The sequence below is a fragment of the Cervus elaphus genome, chromosome X (genome assembly GCF_910594005.1).
Source record: "Cervus elaphus chromosome X, mCerEla1.1, whole genome shotgun sequence".
Lineage (NCBI taxonomy): Eukaryota > Metazoa > Chordata > Mammalia > Artiodactyla > Cervidae > Cervus > Cervus elaphus.
The window spans coordinates 140,446,871-140,458,041 of record NC_057848.1 but is presented as its reverse complement, the minus strand read 5'-3'; the positions used below and the strand labels follow the sequence as shown (position 1 = coordinate 140,458,041).

General features: G+C 39.9%; 1 pseudogene; it reads right to left on the bottom strand.

Moving 5' to 3' along the window:
- Nucleotides 1-9,569: 9,569 nt before the first annotated feature.
- On the bottom strand, nucleotides 9,570-11,171 carry LOC122690513 (annotated as a pseudogene).

Below are 11,171 nucleotides of genomic sequence, written 5' to 3'. Positions count from 1 at the left end.
GCCTGTGATAAAATGCTGATATACAGTTTCATATGAGATCAATAATTGTAGTGATGTAACTTTAGATATGGGAAGAAACAATAAGAGGAAATAGTTTCCTGAACCAAGAGGCTAGTAATACAGGTATGGTCTAGAGACTTTTGCTACTTACAAGGTCTGGTCTAGTGACAACACATTGAGTGGTCTGTCAGTGGAATCTTGGTTAGACTTGGGAATGAGCCTTCCCAGGACCGTGGGACACAATGGCCATGATGCCCCCAAAACAGGGTCAAATATGTGGCTATGAAGGGCCACTGCTCACTAGAAGTTGGCCCTTGCCAGCTGCCTCTACAAAGATTAAATCATGACCACTACAAGATGCTGACCTTCAACACTCCCTTGAAAGGAGTTCAGAGTGGAGACAAAAAATAAGGCACTCTGTGCTTTGAGGAAAACCCAGAAAAACCCAGGCCTTCAGATAGTCAGATGTTTTCAGGTAAAGTTTTTTATCAGTCCAAATTTTTGCATCTTCTCATACCTAGAGAAACACTAATGTCACTAACCAATGTCTGGACCTGGTTCTCCTGACTAGTGCCTCAGCAGCTTTCCTACTTCTGTTAATCTTTGGGCCATACAACTTTCTTGTTAAGTTTGTTTCTCCAGGTAGTAGTACAACAAGAATATCCCCCGGCCAACACCCAGGCAGTTCTGGAACAAGCTGCTTATCATTCTGTGGACTCTCACCTTCCTCTGTAAATGCACCCCGAGGTCCTCAGGCTAGTCTCTCTTTGAGATCTTATATGGGAGACCACCCCCAGTGATAAAAATCTCAAGGGAGACCACCAACAACTAGCTGATCTGGAGATGTCCCAACACCTCTGGGCCCTGGGAAAAGTCTTCTGCCATATCGCCCGAGAAACCTGAGAAAGGACAGCCATTCCACTGGGCAATTGGGTTCATCCCTATCAGCCAGGAGATGATGTCGGGGTTAAAGATTGGAAAAAGGAACCACTTCAGCCCATTTGGACAAGCCCTCACACGGTTGTCCTGGCAGCCCCTACTGCTGTTAGTTACAGGCATCATCCCTTGGATCCACCACACCAGAGTCGAAAAGGCAGGGACTTCCTGTAATGAGGACAACTGGAAAGCAGTTTGGGACCCCGAAAATCCCCTCAAGTTCTGGTTCCAAAAACAATGACCCTCACCCATGAAAGCTGCTGAGCCCTGCTCTAGTCACTCCGGAAGCTGACTAATCAATGCAGGGCAGAAGCTTGAGGATCTGGCTATCAAAATGTCAATGGGTTTTCATTGTCAGCCCTGGCCTCTGTCCCTGGTTGGTATTATTGCTGCGCTGTTCGCTACAGGACTAGCTTCAGTCCCACCCCAGGACTGGGATTTGGGTCAGAAGCTGTGGCTAGCTGTCTGTTATCTCACTGTAGTAGGCAGCTAATTCTTATGTCTCTTAGGATCCATTCTCCCTACTAACTAAATCGCTCACAGTATAGCTGACCCCCCTTCATGATAGGCTCAGTTGCTATAGCCGTGACAACCTGAAGATGGGAAGAAAACCTTTGCTAGTGTTCAGTTACCTGTTATGTGCGGGCTGCTTTGCAGCCTTTTGGTGTCCCTTGCTGTAACAGATGGTGCCATTCCTTATCCATCATGCACCTGTCAACATTACAGTCAACCCTTGGAAAATAGCTTACTTAACCATCAGATAGAACAATGTATAGATAGTCAATCCTATAGGCTGATCACCTACTGCCTTCATAACCATGCGGTGTATATCCAGGGGTCTGGGTGCCAAAGATGTTTTCTGGTTATGCCCCCTGCCGCCACTACCTTTCCAAACCCCAGGCAGTATCCCGACACCATGGCATTGCCATCATGCCCCTGTGCCTCCGTCTACTCCCAAATGCCAGGCAGATGTTACAACCCAGAACAGGTGTCTGTCTGCCAAATAAATGGGAAAACCTACTGGACAGGGACAATAATACAGACAAACGAAATCACAGACCAACTAGATTCCCTGGCTGAGGTGGTTTTACAGAATAGGAGAGGGCTAGACTGACTGGCTCAGAGGTTAAAGCGCCTGCCTGCAATGCAGGAGACCTGGGTTCGATCCCTGGGTCGGGAAGATTCCCTGGAGAAGGAAATGGCAACCCACTCCAGTATTCTTGCCTGGAGAATCCCATGGACAGAGGAGCCTGGTGGGCTACAGTCCATGGGGTCGCAAAGAGTCGGACATGACTAAGTGACTTCACTTTCACTTTCAGACCTACTGACAGCTGAAAAGGGAGGACTCAGCCTCTTCTTGAACAAAGAATGCTGCTTTTATGTAAACTAATCAGGAATAGTCAGGGACGTGGCCCAACAGCTAAGGGAACAAATCATGAAAAGGAGAGAGGAACTAGCAAATTCCTGGGGTAATGGGAACAATATCTGGAGCTGGGCATCAAGGCTTCTCCCTTCAGTCGGTCCTCTCTTCATGTTCTTTGCAGCGCTCTTGTTTGGCCCTTGTATTCTCAATGCTATTACCCAGTTCATAACCTCTCGAGCTGAATCCATAAAGTTACAAATGGTAATAGTTCAATATAGCCCCCTAAATGACGGGAAGCTCTGAATGTCCTACCAAAGCATGAGATAATGCTTTCTACAATGAGTGATAGAAGCATCAAGGGGGAGGGTGATGAAGAGAAGAGTTAAAACTTTACATAACCTCCTGCTCCTTCTGCCTCTGTAACTCAGCTTGCTCCTTGCAACGTCTGGATCACATAGGTCACATAGTCTCAGATATACTAGGAACTGGAGCTTATCTCACTCACCCTTGTCCTGCTCTTTGCAATTGCCCAGCCTCTGCAAACCCTCTTAATCATGCCTGCCCATGTATAAAAACTCTGTAACCCCTTTGTTCGGGGCTCAGAGCTTAGAGTGTTAACTCCTCTGGGCCCACCGGTGCAATAAACCTGAGTTCTCCAACTCTCTGAATGTGGTGCTTGGTTTCTCGAGTACTGGTTTCTGCAACAACATGAGAAAGTTGATGTATGTATTGTCTACTAGGAATTTTTTTCTTGAATTCTCATGCTCCTAACAAACACTTCTCTCATTAGGGAAATTGAATCTATTTCCTGACATCTAATTCTTTCCATTAGGTGAATGAGGTGGTCCATTTTCTTACATCTAGTATGTGTAATATGTCCCCAGTTTCATAACCTTTTCTAGATTTGTGAATATAAATGCTCATACATTGCTGTTCTTTGATCTATTCTCCCTAAACTACAGCATGATCTCCTTAAGATGTCAACTGGATCATGTCACATCCTCCTCAAAACTCTTCAAGAATTTCCCTTTAGACTGAAAACAATCTCTCACATCCTTTTGGAGCTGACCTATGTCTTCCTCTACAAACTCTTTGTCCTGCATAGCCCTGCTAACATCCTATTTGTGCTTCTCACTCCTGACCTTCTTTCATTCCCTCAGGCACCCAGAGTTCTTAACTCAGGCCCTTTGTCCATCTTCCCCCACCCCTGCCATTCCCATGCCCGACTTCTCATCCTTGAAGACATGCTGTGCATGATTACATCTAAGAGAGGCCTTCCTTGTGTTTTCAACTGAAATTAGGTTCCCTGTACATTTTAACAAAACTGAACTTACACTCTATATAACACTCATCACAGCTGTTAACTGTGTCTGTTTATAGGATAATCTGTCTGTCTCCCCCAGAAGAGTAAATAATGTAAGTGCATGGGTTTTATCTATTTCACTCGATGCAGTATTCTTAGTCTAGCACAGTACTGATATTTCTTGACATGGATGAATTAATGCTGTCTCACCTCTCTTTTAAATGGACTGGACAAATTCAGTCAATGGATCTGTAAAAAATAAATATAAACTCTCCTCCCCCACTTCAGGGATCTCCTTTCCATATGGGTTTTGTTATGATATTTTTCTTGTTCAGTGGTTATGAAGCTGGTTACCTTAGATTGGGACTTGAACCCACCTGGCTGGGACTCAAACCTAGCCAAAACCCTGGTTGGGACTCTAACTCACATGGTTGGTACTCAGATCCAGCCAAAACCCACTTTGGGACTCTAACCCACCTGGCTGGGACTCAAACCCAGCCAAAACCCATAGTACCTGGTATCAGGACCGAATGAAGCTCAGGTTTTTGATGTCTCATTTCAGAAAGAATTCAGTGAGAGACAAAATGACAGGTTAGAAGTGAATCTATTTAGAGAGAAACACTCCACAGATAGAGTGTGGGCCATCACAGAGCGCGAGTCTGGCAGCCTCAAAATGAGGCATGGTTAGCTTTTATGGGCTGGGTAAATTCATAGGCTAATGAGTAGCAGGATTATTCCAACTATTTTGGGGAAGGGGTGGAGATTTCCAGGAGTTGGCCACCACCCACTTTTTAGTCTTTTGGTGGTGCCTTGGAACTGTGATAGCACCTTTGGGTATGTTGTTTAGCTTGCTGATTGAAGATCAAGGTCTAGTTGAATCTGACTTGTTTGCCATGTTGGACCCATTTGATTCTAATTGGTTTATGTTGTATCCTTGGGCTATGGCATTCTTTCAAAAGTTGTGCCCTGCCCCCTTCCCTCCAGTTCCAGTTATAAGTGGTGGCTATAGAAATAAATATTAATAAACTCTAAATTGTTTTCTATAATAGAATAAAAAATAGTGTCATTGGGAGAATATGGTTCAACTGATGAGGGATTTGGACAATGTCAGGAGGCCAAAGTGCTATTTAAGGCAGTGGATTTGGGAAGAAAAGTCCTGTATCTAGATAATCAGTGGATTTGAAGGATAAGCATATCTAACATACAATTTAAATTTACTTTGATATATCATGTTCATGTATTATTTAATAGAATTATTTTAAAGATAATATCCTGTTTGCTTTTAGCTTCAGGCCTCAAGGAGTAGAGTATGTGTCTCAGTTAGCTTATCCCCTTAGGGTGGAATGAAAGGAACAATCCTGAAACACAGAGTAGAGGATAAGTATTGAAGGCAGTGTACATGCTCAGTAATGAAATTGCTGTGTCACATGGTAGATTTGTTCCCAGTTTTTAAAGGAACATCCATACTGTTTTCCATAATGGCTGTATCAGCTTACATTCCCATCAACAGTGTAGGAGTGTTTCCTTTTCTCCACATCCTCTCCAGCATTTATTGTTTGTAGATTTTTGATGATGGTGATTCTGACTGCTGTGAAGTGATACCTCATTGTAGTTTTGATTTGCATTTCTACATTTCTCAACGTTTGCATGAGCAACGTTGAGCATCTTTTCATGTGTTTATTGGCTGTTGGTATGTCTTCTTTGGAGAAATGTCTGTTTAGGTCTTCTGTCCATTTTTTGATTGGGTTGTTTGTTGTTCTGATATTGAGCTATATGTGCTGCTTATATATTTTTGGAGATTAACCCTTCGTCAATTGCTTTGTTTTCAATTATTTTCTCCCATTCTGAGGGTTGTCTTTTCATTTTGTTTATAGTTTCCTTTGCTGTACAAAAGCTTTTAAATTGTATTAGGTCCCGTTTGTTTACTTTTATTTTTATTTCCATTAATCTAAGAGGTGGGTCATAGAGAATGTTGATGAAATTAATGTCAAAAAGTGTACTGCCTATGTTTTCCTCTAAGCGCTTTATTGTTTCTGGCCTTCGATTTAAGTCTTTAATCCATTTTGAGTTTATTTTTGAGTATGGTGTTAGGAAGTGTTCTAATTTCATTCTTTTACACATAGCTGTCCAGTTTTCCCAACAACACTTATTAAGAGACTGTCTTTTCTCCATTGTATATTCTTGCCTCCTTTGTCAAAGGTGCCCATAAGTATGTGGGTTTGTCTCTGGACTTTCTATCTTGTTCCATGTTTCAGTTCAGTTCAGTTGCTCAGTCGTGTCTGACTCTTTGCAATCCCACGAATCAGCACATCAGGCCTCCCTGTCTATCACCAACTCCTGGAGTCCACCCAAACCCATGTCCATTGAGTTGGTGATGCCATCCAACCATCTCATCCTCTGTCGTCCCCTTCTCCTCCTGCCCTCAATCTTTCCAAGCATCAAGGTCTTTTCAAATGAGTCAGCTCTTCGCATCAGGTGGCCAAAGTATTGGAGTTTCAGCTTCAAAATCAGTCCTACCAGTGAACACCCAGGACTGATCTTCTTTAGGATGGACTGGTTGAATCTCCTTGCAGTCCAAGGGACCCTCAAGAGTCTTCTCCAACACCACAGTTCAAAAGCATCAATTCTTCAGTGCTCAGCTTTCTTTATAGTCCAACTCTCACACCCATACATGACCACTGGAAAAACCATAGCTTTGACTAGATGGACCTTTGTTGGCAAAGTAATGTCTCTGTGTTTTAATATGCTGTCTAGGTTGGTCACAACTTTCCTTCCAAGGAGTAAGCGTCTTTTAATTTCATGGCTGCAATCACCATCTGCAGTGATTTTGGAGCCCCGAAAAATAAAGTCTGCCACTGTTTCCAGTATTTCTCCATCTATTTGCCATGAAGTGATGGGGCCAGATGCCATGATCTTAGTTTTCAGAATTTTCCACAGCTTATTGTTATCCACACAGTCAAAGGCTTTGGCATAGTCAATAAAGCAGAAATAGATGTTTCTCTGGAACTCTCTTCCTTTTTTTATAATCCAGTGGATATTCCATGTTTATGACCCAGCAATCATACTACTGGGCATATACCCTGAGAAAACCACAATTCTAAAAGACACATGTACCCTAGTGTTCATTGCAGCAATATTTACAATAGCCAGGACATGGAAGCAACCTAGATGTCCATCAACAGATGAATGGATAAAGAAGTTGTACATTTATTTATACAATGGAATATTACTTAGCCATAAAAGGAACCAATTTGAGTCAGTTGTAGTGAGGTGGATGAACCTAGAGCCTCTTATACAGAGTGAAGAATGTTACAAAAAAAATATTGTATATAACACCTATATATGGAATCTAGAAGAATGGTACTGATGAACCTAGTAGATGTCAACTACAAATTGGCACTTACCAAGAGCATTGCCAATGACTGAACAACAAAGACATTTGCCATCTGCCTCTATGGAGACTGAACCCCATGCTGCTATAGCTGTTGACTTCAACAACCCTTGACGGAGTTCAGGGTGGAATGAGGCACTCTGTACTCCAGGTCTTTAGATAGTTGGATGTTTTTAGGAACAGATTTTATGATCTCAATCCTTGCATTCCCTCATATATAGAGAAGGACTAATCCCTTCATGGTGACATCAGATCCTCATGACTAACAAAAAACTTTTTGTAAAATGTGTCCTTCATGGTATTGAATTCCCCTTTCATGAAAACTTTATATATTGACTTTCCCCCACTGACGCTTTGGAGCAGTCTCAGAGCTATCTGAGATACTGTCTCCCAGACTGCAGTCCTCACTTTGCCCCAATTAAAACTTAACTCGCAACTCTCAAGTTGCACATCTTTTTTTACTCAACATAGAGAATGGACTTGTGGACACAATGGGGGAAGGTGAGGGTGGGACGAATTAAGAAAGTGTCATTAACATATATACACTATCATGTGTAAAATAGATACTGGGAAGTTTCTAGATAGTATAGGGAGCTTAGCCTGGTGCTCTGTGATGAACTAGAGGGGTGAGATGAGGGGAGGGGAGGGAGTCAAGGGATATATATGTAATTATGACTGATTCGTGTTGTTGTATGGCAGAAACTAACACAAAATTGTAAAGCAATTTTCCTTAATTAGAAAAATAAATTAAAAAAAATTTTTTTAAATTGAAGCTAGACAATCAGAGCTGGAGTTCCTCTTTCTGCTTTAGTGCCTTTACCAGGAATTTGAAAGCATCTTTTTTGAAACATTGGTCTATCTGCAAGATATTGAGACCAATATTATCTAGATCTTTTTTAAAGGCTCTAGACTATGTCCTTAACAAAGAGTTTCAAAGAATTTAGGATTGTTAAGCTAAGGGCATCATAAAGTTGACCCAGGATTACAAGTATGACTTAGAAATAACCTCCAGGCATTGATATTAGAAGTAGTCTAGAAATTATTTGATGGTTCAACTGTCACTGTGGCATTCTGCCATAAAATAACCCATAATCTCATTAAAACCACATGAAAACATCTATTAAAAAATAATTTGGGGTTTTTCTAGACTATAGCAAGGCAGGGTGAGGTATCTATTAAAAAGTTTTCCAACTCTAACTTAAAATATACTGTATACAATGAGATAGGCAATAAAATACTTTTGAACTTTACATGCAGACATGCACATACACACAATATATAGAGACATACAAATATCTATACATATATATAATACATTTAGTAGAAATGTTATAAATTATTTCCCACCAAAACTTCTAAATGTATAGACAATCCAAACTATCATTAATCAAACCATTCAAAGTAAAATCTAAATCCTTAGCTCTCTAATGTTAGTTTTAAACTAACAGCTCCAAGCTTTTATCTTTATATTCTTAACATTACAAATGTTATACACTTGTGTCACAGAAAATTAGAAATATTGAGCACAGTTAAATACATTCTCAATCCCAACTCCTTTAATGCTAAACATTTAGTTTGTTTCAATTCTGATTTTCCCCCTTAACTTTGGTGTTGGTTGTTGCTGGGTTATTTATTTATTTATTTGCAAGTTTGTTTGGAGGTGTTTAAAGTGCATTTTCAGTGAGGAACTATATCATCTGTTTACAATAGAGCTCTTGAAAAACAAAAGGAGTTTAGAATTATGAGGCAGAACAAACTCCAGTCATGAGATACAACAAACATCATGTGAAAGCAACAGCCTGATATCTAGGTTATGAAAATTAGAATTAAAAAGTCACTACCCAGAAAATGTCCAGCTTTCTTACTTGGCAAAGCTTGGGTGCAATTCTATAAAAGATTTAATAAGCTGAATTTTTCCCATTGTGTAAACAAAATGATAAGACTAAATCTGTGCCTGGCAATTTCAGTCTAAATTCATAGTTACACAAAACACCAGACATTGTGCATTTCACTTGTTAATATACCATGTTTTCTCAGATAGTAGGAGGAAAGGCAAGGTAACTACAGAGAACAAAAACGTAGGAAGAAGAAATAATGTACCTTTATTTGACAATATAAAGTAATGGTGAAAAGAAAGCCTCAATTAATGCATCTCAGAAGGGCATAAAGACTATACTCCAACTTTGGAAAGTTAATTTAGAAAGACAGAGGGAGAGATTGAATAACTGCAGTTTATCATGAAAAATACACATATGATAGAATGGTGAACAATGGAGAATTCATACCATATGTTATTTGGAAAAATCTGTTAGTTTTCTTTGTTAAGATTAAGAAAGAATAGGTTTATCAAGTTCTGACATCCTTCATACTGTTGATAACAAATTAATAATAGCATTCCTGGCTCTGCACTTACAAATTAGGATTTCCTAATAAATGCTGATTATCCTAGTCAGGGAGGTCAGCAAAAAACCTAAATCCTGTTTTAGTCATTTCTAATCTTGTACATTCTATTCTCCTTTTTTAGCATGTAAAGATAACATATTAAGTTGGCAGACATTGTTTATGGACCCCTGAAGTTAGCTGTATTTTGACCAGTTAAATTTCAGATTTATTGACTGCTTAGTAACTAGAATAGAATTTGCTAGGAGACCAGGGATATTGGAGGAGTCTGTACTTGATGTTTTCTGAGAAGTCAAAAAAGAAGTCTCTTAGTTTCCAGTTAAATTGTATTTTTTAAATATACAGTTGTTCCTTTATTTCTGTTTGCCCATGCCCACTCAAAAGAAGACCATTAGGTCTTCACTTGTTTTATTCTCTTCTGTTTTGGTTTCCTTGAGATGCTTTTCTTTATGAAGTGAGGATATCCTCTTCACTCCTATTACAGGATTAGGTAGATTTTTTTGGTTATTTTCCCTGAAGGTCTATGTGGTTGCTTTACCAGACTTGTTGAAGAATAGACTCTAAAGACTGTAGGCTTTGGTGGTGGTGAAATAGGAATAGGAATCCTTACACTCTATGCAACCCTTTGAATTTTCGCTGAAATTTACCTGTGACTCAGAAACTTAAGTAGCCTGTATGTTGGTCACACATACTGCTGTTCTAACTGGAGTAGAACTGTTTCTGTCCCAAGAGTTGTCAGAACAGTTCAATGGACCAGTCTTCAAGTTAAGACACGGGCTGACAGTTATCACTGTTCATTGATAAGTAGAAGTTGTTGTCACTCAAAGATGTCACTTTAACACCATCGATTGAATGATTTTGCCTTTTTTTCTGAAGCACATGATTAGGTAGTAGTTGAGGTTGATTTGGTTTTACATGCACTGTAGCACTTTCCACATGAGTTTCAAATGTCTTTCTGCTTATCGCTTGCCTATAAACTGTATCTACAAAAAAAAAATGAATACCATCAGGAGGATCAACAATGAGCTTATTAGAGTTTTTTGGTTTTTTTAAACATTAGATTTAAAAATCACTTGGATTATGTGAAATTCTTCCTTATACTTCTCATCCACCTCCTTTTAATTCTACTGTGAGTCAGTTTTCTCTCTGCCCCTGGATGAAATCCTTCATGTGCCCCCTAGTTTTTCCAGTCCCTCTTAACCAATAAAAAAAGTATTTTAATCTCTTTAAAGCATCTACAAGTTCATCACATAATGATTTAACTCCAGTCTAATCTAGTGTTATTTCAAATGCCGAACTTATTCAGAATCACCCTTTTCTCCTTCCTAAGCGTAGACCTCCTCCAGTACTGGAAGCCTGCAGAAGGATAAAAATAGGAGCTAGCTTCTTCTCTTAGTTGTTTGCTAATTACTGTATGGCTCACCCAGGGCGATGGTGGAAAAGACACAAGTTTAAGTGGTTGGTTCATTCGGAATTCTGTTGGGGTACTCTGGTAATAGTACTTTTCCAAAGATACCCCTTTCCTTCCCACAGAGAGCATTTCTAGGATCTTCAGTAATTTTCCAGTTGAAGACCTCACATTTTAACTCCTTGATTAGGGGGCTGCCTTTTGTTTGGCTGACTATACAGAACTTTATCTTTGGCCTCTTGGCTTTCGTCTGCTTGTAATTGAGCTTCTTATGTATTCCAACTAGTCCTCTCAGTTCAATTGAGTTCAGTTGCTCTGAGTTGGAGTAAATATTAAGAAAACTCAAATTGGATCCCTTTTTCAAGGCCAT